A 19,395-nucleotide genomic window follows, 5' to 3' on the forward strand; every position below is an offset into this window, starting at 1 on the left:
TATTTATTAATTTATTCCGTTATTTTAAATGAGAGTCAGAGTTGATATGCAAGTGGTGTACCTGATGAGCATGAACAAAACAGAGAGCTGGAGTTGGAATATTCTAAGAACAACTGTATCCGTTGTTGTGCTAATCCTAAATGAAATATGTATTCAGTAAAAGGATTAGGGCGTCCAGTGTCATAAAAGAAACCACTTACCAGCACCAAAGGTAATTTGTAACCTTAGCAACTGCTTGGTGGAAATGAATGGGGGATTAGGATTGGCTGCAGCCAGCGTTGTCCTCATGCAGTCAAAACAACCTACACAGATTCGCGCACACTGTATTTGTTCATACTAAAGTCAAGCATAAAGCGCTTGTGCATGCACAGAAAAGTTGTGCATGGAGACAAAATGAGGTTTCATACTTAATATAAAACTTCAAATAAGAGCAAGGAAAATAAGGATTGCACATGGAAGAGAAACAGAAAAAAGAAGCACAAATAAGAAAGCTGAACCTGATGCTTCTAGTTTTTAATCACAGAAGAACTTGAAGCAACAGTTAAAAGGTTAGTCAGCAGCCTCACAATGATAAGCTGCCAACTAACAGCAATTAGTGTGCTTTACCTTTATTGATTTAACCGACACATTCCAGGTGGCTGAGTGTGTTTATCCCGTCTTGTTGTGTGACAGTTCTCAGAAAGCAGAGGCCTCAACTGTACTTGCAGGTTCTCACATTACACCTAATGATGCCAGCTCTCGCTTGAACAGTCAAGGGTGAGTGTGTGCCTGTGCTTGTATATGTATGTGCGTACACGCAGAGAAAGAGAAAAGCAGACAGAAATACATACATTGCAAAATACATCAATAAGAAGAAGGATGCGCAGGTGAAAAGACACACGCAAATGAGGAGATAAGTCCAACGACGAGAGAGAAAAGAGGGAACGAGAAAGCGAGAGGGATTAAGTTCTAAATAGCCACTTCTGTCTGGTTCCCCCACCTTGATGGAGACATCTCAAATAGCTAATTGCTTAATCATGTGGAAGTGACAAAAGCCCAACCTTGTTCTCATCTGTTCTCTTTCTCCCTGCCTTAATCCCTCTATCGTTTTGTGCCGTGCCTTGCTGTGCATATGTGCATTTGTTTGTCCCCTGACTTTATCTGTCTCTCACTCAATGTGACTCATCATTTTCCTTTGCTCACCTCACCTTCTTACTTTCTGTCACTCCCTCGGTAAGTCTAGGGAAGCTATTAAAACGGTGGCAAATGGCTTCTCGGGTGACATTTGCTGACATTCAAGGAAGTGCATTTATCAGTGTACTATAGTTCACCTTGGTGAATGAAATCCATTTGTGCTGCTGAGATGGCCTGGTGGCCTCTCTCTCTCTCTCTCTCTCTCTCTCTCTCTCTCTCTCTCTCTCTCCATCCCTGTCCCTAAATGGATGCCCAGTGTACAGGGAAATGGCAAGGTGGCGCGCGGCTTCACAGCTGCTCTCAAATGTCATGCTGGAGAAAAAATCTTTAATGGGCTAAGTGTAGCCTTTCCAGCCCTAACTTGTCAGGTAATCAGAAATCTCTCTCTCACTCTCCCCGTCTCTTTCTTCACCCACCTTTTCCTTGTTCCTAAGCTCCCCAGGGCCATGACACACCACTAATTACCTGTTATACCAATCGGAGAGTGGGATGGCATGAAAGAGGAAGACTGCTTTTAAGATGGGAGGATATCACATCTTCCTTCTCATTGCCTTCACTCAGACAGGCTGCATATTTTTAGCTTGGTTATGTTTTTTGTTTTGTTTTTTACTTTTATCAAGCCAGGTCATAACTCTTTGGCTCTAGAGTCATCTGAATCATGACACCTCCTTTTATAAGTGGCTGATTTTCATGTAAGTGAGAGGATTTCTTTCACTATAGCTGCAGGAACCTGCATCTTCCTCTTGCCAAATGTCAGTGTTTTTTTCAGGAGGGTTTACATTATGACATGGCAAGACAAAACACATAAATGTCTGTGTAAACAAATTCCCAGCTCCCTTGTATCTGCTTGAACCATGACCAAATGCTTTCAGACCGCTAAGTATAAGTAGATAAGCAGACACTGTGTGAAATGAAATAGAATCCTAAAAAACAAGTAAAATATATAAAATTTAATGCTTGCTTAAAACAGCGCTAATATTTATCATATCAACAATGGACACAGTGGCTACATGTAAACCACACACTTGCAGTGAACGACAACTTATTATTAGTTCTGACAAGCCTTTCAGCACCTTTCTGCTTTTTTTTTTTAAACTGACTCGCATCACCTTCACTTACAGGCAAAATCCTAAAAGCGCTGCATAAGTCAACACATAACTTCTTAACACCTAAAAACAGACAAGGTTACTGGCTGGTGAACACAGAGGAGCATTTTTTTTAGATAAAGATCCAGACATTTGTTACAGGAAACAGTGAATGTTGAATTTACATTTGCCACAAACATACTTTAAGTCACCCTGAATGCTTGTGATGGTCATATTTGCCATTTAAGCATAATGCAAAAAGTTTGAACATGCATGATCATACCAACCAAGCTTCAAGCTAGTATAGGCATCTCAAGTTAGTATTTATTCAATTTATGTACAATTTGTCTCAGTGAGACAAATTTAACTTCTATAATTTATATGTTTAGTAATACCATTTACAGTTAAAATTCCTGTTATAAAAGTAAACGTTTTAACATTTGCTTTTAATATGTAAAAAACAAACAAACCGAGCCTAAAGTAAATAAATGGAAGTTTACATTCTGGCTCCAGATACATGACAAACATGGATGTGAAGCAGACATATATCTCTGCCAGAGATTTCCATTTCTCCCCGTGGGTGTCAGGTGATTGACAGTAAGCAGTCTCGTGCGGAGCCCACATAGAAAAAACACACACAGCAATACAACACAAGCACTACACATAAGAGAATTTAGGCTTTTTTGAATTGTTTCCTGTGCTATTGTTACTAATTCATCTTAAATGGCTTACTGAATTACTTGATATAAAAGAGTTAAAATAAAGTTATCTTAGGAAGAAAAACTATGGCATGGCCATAAGAATTAAGTGTTACTAGTTAGTGTGGATAAACCTTTTGTTGGAAAGCCTGTAGAGGAACTAGAAAGGTAGTCAAATTAATGTTAGAAAGATAAGGCAGGCAAGCTGAAGCAGGAAGTATAGTAAAATATAATGTTTATTAACTGAGAAGAACACTGTTATCATATTGTCCGGGTGGATGTTCTCTGTTTTTTGGTCTCCATTGTGATGGATTTTTATTTATTTTTTTTAGAAAAATAGCATCATTTTTAATGACACATTCTCTCTTTGTCGACAAGCTTCACACTCATGTCACACTGCATTGTTTACGTGCATATTGTGATTAAAATGCTAATGCCTGGTGAGGTGCTGCACTCCATAGTGGCTTGTAGCTGGACAATAGCTCAGGTCAGTGTGGTGAGACAGGAAGCGGAAGGTTGATTGAGGATGGGGTGCGGCCCCAATCAACTAAACTCCTCCACATGCGCACATATGCACAAGCACATACTCATAAACACGCTCACACGAGCATGTTCACATAGACATGGAAAATAACTGAGCATGAATGGAATTGGTTACAAGCACGCACAGCCACATACCCAACCATCGCTTACCCGCTGGCATCTGAGCATATGCGTGGACGCTCACATGCAAAAAGTTCATTCAGTAGCAGGGTGTAATGTTATTTTCCTCTAGGCAAACTGTTAAGAACAAGCAGCAGAAGGAAGAGCTGAGGGATATATGACACAAATGGAGACATGAAGAAATACAGAGTGACAGGAGGAGGGTGTTCTCCAAGAAAGGAGCAAGAGGCACTGATTTTTGGGTTTCACAATTTGAAATATTCAAGATTATTTCCATAGTATTTCTAAATAAATAAATTGAATGGTTGAGGCATACATTTTTCCGCCTGCATATTTCACAACATAAACCAAGAGATCCTCAGACTGAGTTAAATTTTGGCAGTCATAAAACATCCTTTTAAAGTGGAAACTCAGTAACTACAGAACCTTGTTTTCTAAAATGTAGTTTAAATCTAGTCTTTCTAGCAATTGATTGCTTTGCTTGAAATTTGTATCAAAGAAGTACAGTGGAGTAGATTTTCTTGTGGTGCCCACAGAACTAAAAAAATTGAAAAATCAACCATAAAGGGTCTTTTCAGAATCAGTCTAGCTAAACAACAGAGTTTTGGAAAATGCTGGAACTGAAGGAATAGTCCTTATGAATTCTCTGCATGGTTAAATGGCTTCAGTTAAGAGAAGAAGTATGCTGTTTTGTACTTTCAGTGACCTAAATTTCAAATGTTATTTCTATTTTAAAGAGGGAAGTAGTTTTCTGTGACATACGTGATTTATAATTTATATCCCTGTTGTCATTACCTCATTGTCGAAGCTAAACTACTGTAGACCACACGTTGTACTCCATGTATTCCCACTTCACAAAGAACAAAACACAGGCCTTAAGAAACACAAGACTTGAGAAAAATCTTGCATCATTTTTTTCACTGTTGAACTTTAACTCACATTAGATCAACATGGAAATTTATTTGCACAGAATGCATTCACCCTTTCAAAATCATACATTTCTGCACCAAGTCCCTTCTCACGCAGATCTAAATTAAACACAAACACACAGCCTCCATAGTCTTCAGGCTGCTGGTACTTATTGTTGTTTTCAATTCTGCCGTTGAGCTGAATAAGTAAAGATTTCTGTCAGCTCTGGTCTGCCGCCTTTCCAGAGGACCGGACCTTTTAAAAGTCGGTCTCCACATTCTGGCCTTTCATAGTGCTTGGCCTCTTTATTGATAAGCAGGTTTTCCATTCAGGGAAACATGGACTGCCACACAAAGACTTGAGAACAGGGAATGACCTTTGGGGTCACACATCATTTGAGAAAAATAATTCAATTTTCGCTGCTTGGCTATATACAGATGTAGGTCTTGCACTGCTGATGTGTTGCACAACAGCAAGATGAAGCAAAACACAGGCACAACTTTATCTATCTTCCCGGCTTCACTCTCACTGGTTTCTGTCTCTCCTGCCTCCCTTTGGGTGGCAGAAATGGGGGTCTCTTACTGTGCGGCATGATGCTGTCAGGGATTCATCTCCTCGCCGCAGAGTGAGACCTGTCTCTCAAAGCCTTGTGTGCGTGTGTGTTTGTGTGCATGCAGAACTATTAGCCTAGCCCAGCAGCTCCAAGAAAGGGCACAAAATATCTTGTTCGCACCTTTCCCCAGACAGCCTGTCCATGAAGTGCTTTTCTGTGTTAGAATCTGGGATGCGTGCATGTGTGTGTGCATATGTGAGCATGCCCCCTGCAGACTTTGCTATGCTACCGACAGTGAGTTGACGTGAACATGACTGAGTGCGTGTCTCAGTTATGATAGGGGAGTCCTGTCTGCTAAAACCACCTCTCCGTCCACTCAGGAGAAACAATGATATTTATGTCAGTGGACAGTTGTTGTGCTCTTATTGCACGAATTCTCTTTTCTGCAGTTTTGTTCGTCAGATTAACCTATAAAAAAAAGAAGGAAAAAAAAGATTTACCAAAAATCAACATTTTTAAAAACAAAAAGTAATCCTAAAACTACAATTAATTTATGAATAATGAATGTATCTTAGCTCAGTTTTAGAATATTTAATATGCCCTAGTTCTTACGTGCTTACCACCATTAACTTTTAATTTTTTAAAATGTTGGATTAATAAATGATATAGTATGCTGCCCTTTCTTTTGCAGATAATTAAGACATTAATAGCACTTTTTTCTAAGCAAAGCAGTGTTGCTGCTATAGTTTTTTTTAACAACATAAATGTTTATGATGAATATATTTGAAACCAGTTCACTGGATGTGTATCTCATTTGGTGCTTTTCAACTTCTGCTTCTGAGGCCTACTTCAAAAATGTTTCTTTTTTGCACTGTTTACAAGCACATTACAAGAACTGCAGTTTTTAATTCTTATTCTAATGCACTGGTCACAAATATGGGTTTAGCTCGGAAAGATTAGCATGATTAGCATTTTCATGGTCATATTTAGTCAAACCAAAGGCAGCAATTATAATTTCCCCATAATAGCCAAACTAGGAATAGTTGATTCACTAAATATTTTTAGAGGTTGCTCAGTTGCACAGTTACGCGCAGCAAACATACACTCAAGCCCGCACAAGACTCCACACACACAGAGAAATGATCAAGTACCTCCTTCTTAATGAGAAAAAAGCCTATCTGCTGTGAGATTTGGTAATTATTAAATATTAGAGGGTACTTTGCCTCAGAGTTCTTCTGCAGTTGATGGGGCCATGGTGATAAGTTGCAGTGCCACACTAATAGTGCCATCCACCAGCACGACACTTCAAAGAGGCTGGGAGTGGCAGCCATGACACTTTGAGGCTCCGCAGAGGAGGCCATGCTGTAATCATAATTGTTTCTAGATCAAGAAGTCCATAATTAATTTGCCTGTCTTGAAGTTCGGCAAAGAGGAATAATAGCTGCTGGTAAAGCGGAGTGAGTGTGCATGTGGGGGCATTGTGGGAATGAGTAATAGCAAAAACTGTGCAGAAGAAGCACTAAGGACATAAAAGTGAAATAAAAAATGTGCCGTGGCGTTTAGATGTTTAACTGTGCGCTGTCTGTCCATAACAGAGGCGGAGGTGGTGTGTGCATGTTTGTATTGTATTTGTGTGTCTTAACGCCATCCCATTGTGATAGATTTGACATGCCATAACGACGACAGTTTGTCCAACAGCTTCACGCCACTTAATAGTTCTACTCCAGCGGTATTTAATGCAAGGGGCCCTGGCTTTTTAAAAACTATTTAAAAGAATGCACACAAATCACAGTGTGCAGAAAATGACCGTCTTAATGAAAACAGTGTTCCCTCAACACTGCCCCGCAGGAGGTCCAGGACCTGAGGGACTACTTGGGAATTCAGGGACCACAGGGTGCAGAATAATGGCCATGGAACCTTGACTGCAGAGTGTGCACTTGTTATGCAAAAAGGCAGGACTGGTAGCCTAAGGGCTGAGATGGGAGGGCAGAAACATACATACATAAACATAGGGAGGAGACAGCTGTTCCTTAATAATCTCCGGTAAATAGTGCCTGAGGTAATTAAGGTGCCCAGTAGGAAGAGAAAACACAAACCCTTTTAGCAAGCTTTGGCTTTGGAAAGTTGCTTTAACAAACAAGTTTAGAGATCCAGAAGAAAATTTACATTGACTGTCAATTGTTATTTGTTAAAATAAGATTTTTACATTTTCATACATTTGTCCAGCAAAAAAGATGTTGCAGTCTTGACATCTGTGAATGGGAAAAGCACATATAACTTGATCTGTGACTTTGACATCTCTACTTAACAGCATTCAGTGCTCATGCAACCATTAAGGCCTCAAGCAGCTAATTTCACAGATACTTTGGTATAATTACTGTTTATATATAATTATAATCAATTTATATTTGGACAAAATATTTCTTTAATGTTTTTCCTGCTCATGGTGCTTGCTAAATATATAACCTCATCATGGAAATTAATATATTACGGAGGTTTATGACAATTCAACACAGTGACTTTCTATGTCTGTGTATGTGTGTGTGTGTGAGAGAGAGAGAGAGTTTGTGCACACAAATGGATTATGTTTTACAAGCACTTAAAAAATAATAAACAAAGATTGCTGCCAACAGCATGCAACGATGAAGGTGATGATGATAGTGATGATGGTGACAGATTTGATGATAAGACAACAGCCGTCACTGATGATGACTATGATGACAGTGATGCCTCCTTAGTGAGTGAGTGTGTCTGAGTCTGTGTGTATGAGTGTGTGAACCTGACTTATTTTCTTCATCCTCAGATTTGGATTCCAGAGCAAAGAGGTGTGTTGCTAATCTTTGCAAGAATGTCAGGTGTGTGCGTATGCGTGTTTGTGAGCGTTGATTACACCCTCCTCTCCAGCACAGAGAGCCGACATTTCTCAAGTGTGTGTAATTATAGTGAGCGCACAGCCTTCTAAGCATCCTGTCAATCCGAATCAGAAAGAACGCACACATGTACACATGTACACAAACACACAAAAACTATTGTGTTTTGAGACTGTGCTTTCGAGTGTGTGTAATTAGCCTGTATGTGTATGCATGTACGTTTATCTTCCTTAACACGCTTATCTGTGCATCTGATTTTAGCCCTGCTACTCTATGCCCAGTGCGAAAATTTGGCTCCAGAGATTGTCTACATGTCTGCGCAGATCCTGCTCCTGGCTTCTCCTGTCACTTGATGGCAAGACTCTGGTTTCAGACACACACATGCAAACACACAGACTGACAGTTAGGTGCTAAACAGAGGGTATAACGATTGCCTTTTTAGCTTATAGCTCAATTATGGTCTCAATGAGTATCTAGGCCCCAAGGCCAAAACTGTCAAAATGCCTGTGAATTCAAGTGTTGGAAAGAAAGGTGTATTTACCAACCACCTGTCAACAGTGTCACACTGGAGTTTTCTGTTAACCCTGGATTAGGTTCAGTGACAAAGTTTGCTGAACTTCATTCTCAACATTTTTGTGTAACAAAAAAAAAAAAGGAATTCGGCAGCAAAAAAAATACACACTTACTGGAAACATGCTACTATTTCCACACTGTCTTTGGAGCCCTGAATGGCACGCTCCACTACTGATTCATGCATATTGTCGCTGCAATTTTGTTAAATATGGAAGAAAGTGCTGGTTGTAACACTTAAAAAGCAAGCAGGAGCAAAAAACTGATAACCTATCAGAGTTTAACTGAGGAAAATACGGAAAATTATGGAATACTTAGATCTGTCAAATGAAATGCATATACCTCTAAAATGTCTCATTTTGCAAAAATTAGCAGTCAAATAAAAAGTATGGCACTGTGGCGGTTAGTCACCTCATAGCAAGAAAGTCCTAGGCTTGAATCCAGTCTTGAGTCTTTCTGTGTTGAGTTTGCATGTTTTCCCCATGTCTGCGTGGGTTCTCAACAGGTTCTCTGGCTTCCTCCAACATGGGACTATGTTTAGATATCCTCTTTTAAAGATTTGGTGTAAGATGACAAGCATTGTTTGTTGGTTTTTGTCTGCTTTGCAGTCTCTACTCTACTCATTCCTTTATGATGTTTCATGTGTTAAGCATATTCATGATGGAAACCCCAGCGGCTGCTTGAGTTTCCTCACCTCACTTTCTCCCTCTTCCTATGAATTTAACAGAGAGATAGCAAGAGGAGGGTGGCAGAGACAGATAGAGTGGGAGAGAGTTAGCAGAGGATAGCGAGAGAGACATGGTAAATTACATTGTCAATTCAAATCCTGCCACTAATGCATCTCATTGAGTCTGTGTCGCTGTCATCCCGGATGCTCAGTTATCTGTGTCACTGCAGCCAGCAATGGAAGGCTGCCATGTTAACAGCCCAGTGAAAAACCAGCGCAAAGTTTAGCTAGCCAACACGCCCTGAGCCAGGACGAGAGAGGAGAGACGGCAGAGATGAAGTAAACGTGCTAGCCATGAAAAATTCATCTTCCCTACATGAGTGTGTGTGTGCCTGCCGAGCTGTATCAGTTTAATTACTGCTAGTGCCCCAGCCTCCATTCCGACACGGCCTCTTTCCTGCGTGAATTAAAATATCCCTGTAACTTCTCTCTCACACACTACACACACGTAATTGACATGCACACACTCAGAAGTGCCAGTGCTATACATGCAGACTACCTTGTTGTAGCTACCCCCCCACCCTCACTAACCAGGCCCCCTCCCCAGTATCCCTCCCCCAGCCCCCGTCCCCATTCCTCATTCTCAAAACTATTTGAAAATCAATTATCTCAACAAACCAGCTGTAAGGAGTGGGTGCCAGCCACTTACTCCTGAAGTGAATAACTTATTTGAAATTCATTATTGTGTTGAGCGATGCGACGGGGCCCTCCAAGACTGTGTTTCCCCATTCCTATCTCACCCACTCCCTACTACTGTGCTGGACTGATCTTTTTTTTCTTCTGTCACAGTCCCTCTTGCCTTCCTCCTGTCAAGCAATTTTAACCAGCTGAGCGCTATGGACATAAGCAGACAGCGATTCACACACATACACATGCAGAGCTCCCTTGATTGGTTCATCTCATTTATTTATCACATGCAAATCATGGGATGCCTAGAAATTGACTTTTTTCTCCTGCCTGCGTCTACAGGCATGAATACGGATGTTGGGACCAAAGCAAGGTTGAAAAGGGAGGGCGAGCATATTCTCTATTTAGTTTTCTTTATTCATTAACATTTGTGACCTTATTGATATTATTGTAATAGCAATGTATTAGATTGTCTATATTGCCACTCCACCTTTATGGAGTTGTTTTTCTTTTCTCATTTGGTCCTAATCATGCAATATTTTAGACAATACTACTCTTCTAATAGGAAGATTGATGATGACAACACCCAAGATCACAAATCAACATCCACATTGAAACAAATTCTCTTTGCATTGTGTATAAAATCTACACAAGCTGTGCGTTATGGTTCAGCAGCTATAACTCTTTAATGCTGTATTCTGACCATCATTAGTATTGTGAGAAAACAAACAATCCTGCTGCCTCTCATTTACTTCAATTAAGTTTATGTGTTGACGCAGTTGGGATGACGCTGCAAAAACAAAAGTTATTGCTTGTCTGGTGAAATAATTGAACTTGGCTGAAATTCTGCCACAATGCAAACTCAAACCATGGCCATGCAAACAATCCTGGTAGAAAAGACCACTAATGGTTCAATTACTCAAACAAGCCTACTGAGATCATATCTTTGTGTCTCACTGCGCTATTATGTGCTGACGTATTATTTTACGTACTTCAGTTTTGGACTGAACACTCGGTAATGCTCTTGGAAGTGGGAACAAATCCCTGCAGCCAGTTTCCAAACGCTTGCAAAATACCATCTCAGCAGACAGGTAGAAGTAGAAGGTAATACCCACAGTTTAGAGTATTGACATACTTCTAGATGATACTACAACTGCTTCTGCCACTAAAAAAAAGCAAAGAAAGAAAAATGCTATTTCCTACATTCTTTTTTATCCTGTGAGAACCCTGACAACAACAACAACAACAACAACAACAACAGATATGTACTTGCCAAAAAGCACTGCAGAACACAATTAGAGTAAAATGAGTGTGTATACAGGGCAGCTGCTCTTTTGGTAATTAAACCTTTTGTTGAAGGTTAAAAACTAATTTGACATAAGTTACATTTTCTGAAAACAAGCTGTGTAAAAGTTTAAATAAAAGAAATGATCTTTTCTTTTTGCTTTGTGAGAATAAGAATCACACACAGAGACAAACTAGTGGTATGCCAAGGACATTAGTACTATAGCAGGCTGAGAGAAATCTGTGCAGAAGTGAGTAAATGTAGCACCAAAATTTCCTGTAATCTTTCTTTCTTTCTTTTTTCTTTCTTTCCTTTTCTGTGTCTTGTCTGTCCTTCTCTTGCCTACTGTGTATGACCCTCTTACGCACTCCATATACCTCGATGGAGGGAGCGAAAGTAAGTGAGTGTGACAAGGCTGTCATGTATGTTCCCGCAAAGGCCAGCAAAGGCCAGTGCAGAGACAGGAGGTGTCATATCCTTACATCTCTCTCTGTTTCTGCCACCAGCTGGACTCTCCTTCTCTCTCCTTTTCTGTCACACTCTATCTCTCTCCCATCCTTTTCTGTCCTCTCTGTCTCGCCTCACTTCCTGTGTTACATTCTCACTGTCACACTTCTCAACTTCTCAGCTCTTTACCACTACAGATCTCGGTTAATCCTTCTACTCTTTCTCAGAATGCCTGTATAAGTCTTGTAAAGAAAAAAAAAACTTTCAGAGTTGTCATTTCTGTTTTCAGGTCATTTTTGTAAAAGTGTACCTACGTCTACCCAGAATTATGTAAATATTTAATAAATATACATTTTAATATAAAGTATTTATATATGATCCTGCCTTTTCTTTTGAATAGCAAGCAACAAGGCAGCTAAACTCTACCGTTCCATAAGGACAGTTAGAACTAGTGATCATGGAGAAGTTTAGAGGTGACAGAAATTATTTGTTATGACAGCAAGTTTTTATATTAGAGAAAAATGTCAGCTGATTGCAGCCAAAAACAATAAGAAAAGATATTAATTTTAGTAAACAGAAATTTTTTAGTCTTACTGTATGCACCCACGCAGCACATTTATATTGTACATATAGTTCTTTGTCTGAACTAGTTTGAGCTTCAGTATCTCATCCAGATTCATGCTGTCCCACAGCTTAGTGTGGGTATACAGTCACTATATCTGTAAAGGGTTTGGAGTGAAAAGAGGATGCCAGCAGTCCAGCTCCAATAGTGACTTTAGTTCTCTGTCAGTCTATAGAGTACATGATGTGATCAGCCACAGTACACATGAGTGGCCAATTATGTTTTTTTCTTTCAGAGACTAAAAGGATGCAGCTAGAAGCTGTTATGCAGGTTTGTACAGACAGCTGCATTTTTATAATAGAAAAGTGTCATTCTGTCAGGTGTTTGAGATTGACATCTAACAAACTTGCTGAAGTATATGCTCTCATACACATCCCTGACAAAGAAGATGTCACGGTCTGGGTGGCAGACCGTGGGGGATGTTGGAGAAAAGGACCCAAACGCTGGACTTAGTGCAATGAACAGTGCATTTATTTACATTGGGGGTAAATGTACACCACGCAATAAGTCTCCAGAGTGCTCCCTCAACTCCTGTGTTGTGCCTTCTCCCAAGTGCTGGTATTCCGTGCTCTCTGCTCCTGTGCCTACGCACACCCTGTGCGTCCTGCAGTCCCGTGTTCCGCTCTCCTGAGGAAAAACGACAGACACAGTCGTTATGGCACCAACTCCAGTAGGCATACACTGACCAACACTATGAACACTGGCATGGAGTCTAACTCAACGATCCTGCGCCGGAGGAAGCTCCACCGCACTGTTAAGTAGCTCCCCCGACGAGCCTGATCAGAAGCAGGTGTGTGAGAACCTAGACGTGACCGGCAGCCGGCAGGGCCACGCCCATCAGGCCTGCAGGTGGCTGTCCTTCATCCTTCAGCCACACCCGCAGACACCCACATGTACACACACCAGCATGGAACACAAGAGCACAGTGCAGCAAATATACATCCAATACAATAATAATAACAATAACAATAATAATAACAACAACAACAGCAATAGTAATACTAAAGGTCCACACTGCTCACGGACCCCAAGTCCCCGGAACCGGGTCCGTGACAGAAGAGGGTCTTTCTGTTACTTCTTCACAGTATTTCTGTCCCCCAAAAAGAACTTAAAAACACATGTAAGCAGAAAAATAACACTTTACTGGTAAAGGGTGGGCACTCGATCAGATTTTATCATCAACACCTAACACTATTGTAACTGTTTCTGACTCGCTCTGCCTCAGGTGTTCAATTGTGTCTTTTCTTTCCTTTTTTTCAAATGTTTCTCAATGTTAAAGAAACTGTAACAACTCTAGCTGAAAAGCGTGAATATATATCCATGTGCACATGCAAGCATGTGCTCTCAGGTATATTTTTGTATACGCGTGCAAACACTGGTGCCAAACACACAAATGAGAACACCTACTGTAAATGCGTACGTGTGTGACACCTGCCTCAGGGCTGCAGCAAATCGGTCAGCTGAGCCATCAAAGTAGAAACGGGGTCAAATTGGCTTTTCAACCGCTCTTAATCTTCCAGTCATTTGTAAAACCCGCATGCCCACGAGGCAACTCTATTCTGCAACTCACAGAATAATAGATAATTTCATCACCTGACGAGCACACAAATATCAAAAAGGACATAGAATGAAAGTGTGTGTGTGTGTGTGTGTGTGTGTGCGTGTTCTAGTTTGTGTAAGTGTCGGTCTCCGTATGTGGCATTAGCTGCTCAACTGGCAGTGTGTGTGCATGTGTGATTTGTGTTTGACCATATTCGCATACCCTTTTGAATGGGGTTTGTTTGCATTGGGAGTGAGCGAGGGAGAGTCACAATCAATGCCAAAACCATTATGGGACACACTTTAAGTAGAGCAGCCCCATTTTAGCAATTTGGCAGTAGCCGAGCCCCACATATGGAATTATTTGATCAATACCCTTGTAGCTTGATAGAGAGGAGTAAATTATATGATCAATGTTGTGTACAATGTCAGTATCTCCTCACATTGAGAGTTTCTATTTGTATGTGTGATTCCCTCTGTGTGTGTGAACAAGCATACCAGTGTGCAGGCATACCAATACATGTGTAAGTACAGATATGTAATTCCTGAATGCTATTGTCCATACATTGTTGGCGTGCTGCTGAGAAACCATTTAGTTTCTCACTTATTGGTATAAAAGGCTTGTTTCCTGAGGCTCTTTTTATATTTCTTTCTCACTTTCTGGGCATGATATGCTCTCTTTGAGAGTGGAAACAGAGAGGGATATCAAATGGCAGAGATGAAAATAGAATGAATGGGGAGTAGGGGAGACGGGCTAAATTATTGATGTGTATCATAGTGCCTATGAACACATAACATACTGAGCCATCTTCTTGGCTATTCACCTCAAATAACACTATCACTCCACCAACAAGTACATCTCTCACCCGAACATGTATAATACATTTGTGTATAATACATGCCTACGCACATATTCATATCACTAACAATAACACGCGTGAGCATGCATAGAAAAGACTATTGGGGTTATGGCTGCAGAAAGAGCCTTCTCAGAGGTATCTCATGCGCTGAAGTGGCTCATGTATAGGGGGTGACATCTTATGCACAAATATACAAAAGGACATACACACACCTCTATTCTGAGTCAGTGTCTGTCTCTGTGGATGAGATCACTACCCCAACTGTCACTATGAAATGCTGCCTGTGTGTCTATGTCTGACCATGAGTGGCATACATCAGCGCGAAGCGATACCTCTCCTCATTGTAGGTTCATGGTCGTGTACATGTCACAGAACTCACAGAGAGACAGAGAGAGACAGCCTGATAGCCTGGCAAAGCGACCTCGGTTTGAGTCTGATTTGTTTTTGTTTTTTTCCATCTCTGTCTGTCTCTCTCCTGTCACATGGTAAAAGTTGAACTGTCGGGGGAATGATAAGCAAACGACACGAGGAGGCTGGGGCTGGGAGAGAGAGTGCTGGGTGGGTGGGTGGATGGATGGAGGTAGGGACAGAAGAAGCAGTGAGGTGGGGGTGTGGGGGGACACAAAGGAGAGGCTGTCACACTCACTTAGATGCTGAAATATTAAAGTGAGCAGTCAGGTTGTAATTTTCCTGAGAAAGCTGAGGGAAGAGGGGGGATAAGTGAAGCGAAAGAAGGAGGGAGGCGGGGGGACAAGTGATAGAGATGCAGAGAGAGGAAAGGTATCACCGCTGATCTCTCTTTCCTCTCTTCTTGGAAGAGACACGGGCACACATTTAATACTGCTACTTTAATTAGCTTGGCTTTTTACGGGCTGTCTCTCTCAGCTCCTCTTCTCCACAAGATGTGAATAATTCAGCAGAAATGGTGTACCGCTGCCTCAAAAAGACAGCAGGCCAACTGACGTGCAATGTATCTGTGGGGAGTACAGGGAGAGAGTGAGGACAGAAGAGATAGTCTTCGGATCTGACAATAGGCATTGCCAGTCAAAAACCTCAAGAGTTTTTGTTCCATTCCAGCACACCATATACCACAGCTTGTGGCAGTCATCTCCACATATACTGTGGTTAGTTAGCTAATTTTTTGTTTGTGTGGAATGTTGGATATTTGGTCCACCCTGCACAGGACAACAAAACACTTCTCTAAATTAAACTGACATTTAAAGTTAAATCATTTAAATTTTCATTGCTGTTTTGCTTGCAAATGTGCACACAGCTTGTATGTGGTTACATGTGAGTGTTTACCTCTCTGCGTAATAGACCTCATGCCTGTAAGCATCTTTCAGTGTTTGAGTATCTGGGTGTATGTGCTGGTGTGCATGTATGTCAGACACTGCTTAGCTCACCAGCTGGGGTTATTGAGGATGATATGGCAGGACGCTGCAGGTTGATGGGTTTGGTGGTAAGTGAGGAAAGACAAGGTAATGAGAGAAGTAGTGATACAGTTTTTCTCACGTATCATCATATTGATATAGTATTATCTCTCGGTATGTGTGTGTATTTGCCATGACAGCCTGTCAGCTTGCACCGTAACTTCCCAAACCACTCCTGTCTCAGGCTCCCCAGCTAAGCAGCATCGCTGTCTGGATGTGTACGCTCAGTGACTGAGGGAACTGCTGTGTGCTTAGTGGCCCAGACAAGGTGAGGGTTTCTGTGCCAGGCTGAGGTCGGCTGTCCCCTGTGTCAGCCCTGGAGGTTTCTCTGCTGCTGCTGGAGGGAGACAAGAGAGGACTGAGACACTTTCTGTCTCACACTCATACACAAAATGATATAAACACTAGTCTGCCTCAAGTCATCTTTCAGCTTTTGAAAAAGTTTTAATGAGTTGAAAATACCCTTCCCACCCCCACCCCCATGCTGCCCCCTTTCTATCTTTGCCTTTGTCTCCCCTTTGTGTGCCTTGTCTCCATTCCAATCATAACTCGCTTCAGCGATTGCTGAGTAACGTCTGAAATAGAATCGACATGGCAGCCTGAGTCAGCCAGGACAGCGAGCCGAACACAGATTAGTCATCCTGGTGAGGTGCTTTTGTCCAGGGACGATGACAGATCTATGAAATGAACGGGAGAGTGATGCACCAAGGGTGTCTGCCTGTCTCAACCAGGATTACAGATACTCCTGAGTGTGTGTGACCATGGCTATGTACGTGGGTCTATGTCATGCTCTATAAAAAGACATGACTATACAGGTTAATCTCAAATTTAAAGGGTTTTAGAGTAATTCTGCTGTCTGTAGCTTTTCAAAGGGAGCTGGACACATCTGCAAGAATCTAAAACAGTTTGCGATATAATGTCTAGAGATAGCTGGTCAGAGGATGTTAGGTATAAAAGAGAAGAGATCATATTCTTGTAATTATCTGTTTGCTTGTGTGTTTCATGACTTCTTTTCTGTTTGCTACAAGCTGGACAACAACTTGTGTCACAGTTGTGAGAGCTGTTTTGTAGCTTCCCAATCAAACACGATCCGCTACCACTAATCTTGTTTGTGACTAGATCGCTCACCATAATCCTTTCCACAACAAATAGGCTTCCCCAACACACAGTGAAACCTACCCCCAGCTAGGTTGGGAACGGCTCTCGCTATCCTGTGGATTTAGAACCACTAAAAATCTGTCAACAAAAGTTGCCTCCTTTAGCTGACTCCTACAACTTTGCCAAATAAGGAGCATCGCAAGATCAGCTCTCCATCTATCATCCACTGTTATCTTTCATTATGAAGCATTTAAGACACAATCTGTGATGTCTACCATCACATTACTTTAAGTACGTGAAGCTACAAAAACACATTAATTCTTCCCTCAGGGGAATGGAAAATAAGCTGTTGTTATGAGCTTTTTTGTTATTCTTTATTTTGAAATGAAAACTAATTACCAGAGCTATATCACAAATAAATGTAGTTAGTGAAAAAGCAGTAAACAAACTCACATTAGAACTAGAAATCAGCTACTTCTGCTATTTACTATTATTAAATGATTAAATTCTATTTTGAGATAACTAAATTGTGTTATGAAGGCCCTTTATTTGTGATTTTGTGTAGGGTTTCTTTAGTAGAGGGAACAATACGCCTCATTTATTAACAGTTTGTACACATGAAATCTGTGCATAAAACATGCGTACAAATGCTTCATGCAGTGATTTATTAAGATTTTTGTACCTGAATTTGTTCGTACTTTATAAAGAAGTCTAGAACTCTGACCATGTGTACAAACAGTCGTAGGCCTGGCTTAGAAAAAATAAACATAAGAAACAAAATTACAATTTAATTTTTTTTAAAAACTAAACATTAAAGTTGAGCTCCATTTGAAGAAAATTAAACATATTTAAATATTTCTTGTCTCATCTTATCTTAAACGGTCTCATCTTTCAATAAATGACTTCTATCATTGCTGAATTTCATCACTTACAGCCTAATTTCTTGGTACTATGCCACGAATGTTATAGAATCTAAAAAAAAAGTTTCTCATCTTCCTGTGCTTTACCTGTTTTCTGCTAATCCGTTTCTTTTTTTTAAATATCAACTTTTATTTTACTTGAGCCACAGTGAGTGTACCAGGAGGAGATGGAATTCAGATTCGGTTATTTCAGCTGTGCCTTACCTGATTTCCTCTTTGGACAAGGTTCTTTCAGTTCCTTCAGTCAGGCTTTTCTCTTCCAACACTGTCACTACTTTCTCCACTTCATCTAGAAGTAAATGTGTTTTCCTATATGGCAAAATGGGGATGTGGCAGTATGCCAGTGACAGTAGATTGCATGCAATAGTACACAGTGGTAAGAACAAAATAGGTTGGTTGCATATTTAAAAAATCTGATGGTAGTTTTGCACATGAATAGGCGGAGCTTTTCTTGTGCATATTAGCCATGAGGCCAAATTTAAGTTTAAAATTTTGAATTCTACACAAACTCAAACTTACACATGGTATCTTATTCCACCAGTTTTATATTTTGTCCACCAACAACAAATAAGAATTTTTTGTCCAACTTTTTATTTCTTATGGAGTTCTTATGAGAATATTTTAAAGGAACTTCAGATAATAATAAATGGAAATCTGGCCTATCAGGCTGGTTACACTATACAACTATTTTTAAAAAATGATTATATGACAGCTACACTGGTACTGTGTTTTAAATATAAAATAGGTTAATATTTAATGATGAGCGAGCTTATAATGATAATGCACAAGGTAAATCACTCTGCTTGCCTTGCTGCCATTCATCTATTCAGACACTCACACATTTGCGCAGTACTTCTATCTCACTCATAAGCTAGAATGATTTTCTGTCCCACAGACTCACCAAAAAAGGCTGTGACACTAAACAGATGGAATATCCTGCCTGTACAGGTAAGGTTTGTGGAGTCAATACCAATTTTCATTTTCATTATGTACTCATTTCAACTTAACATGAAGTTCTTTAGGTTTTTCTTTGTATTGATTTTGTTATTGGTTTTATTTCCAATATTTTTTTATTTTATTGTTGAGTATTTTTAAATCTCTTGTACTTTCCTTTTATTTTGCATTGATTTTAATTCCAGTTTTTTAAGTTGTATGTTAACTTTTGTGAAGCACTTTTGCATGTGGAAAACAGCTATATGCATAAAAAATATTGCTTGTTTGCTTCTTTTTGGAAAATAAAATACTGATACAAATAGAATAAATATATTTATAAAAGCTTTATTTGTTTTAAAACTCCTGATAATGTACAGTAGAAGTAA

Source organism: Aulonocara sp. 'chitande type north' Nkhata Bay, linkage group LG13 (assembly GCF_057382095.1).
Source record: "Aulonocara sp. 'chitande type north' Nkhata Bay isolate Kocher_YH1m ecotype deep benthic linkage group LG13, A_spYH_male_GT1.1, whole genome shotgun sequence".
Classification (NCBI taxonomy): domain Eukaryota; kingdom Metazoa; phylum Chordata; class Actinopteri; order Cichliformes; family Cichlidae; genus Aulonocara; species Aulonocara sp. 'chitande type north' Nkhata Bay.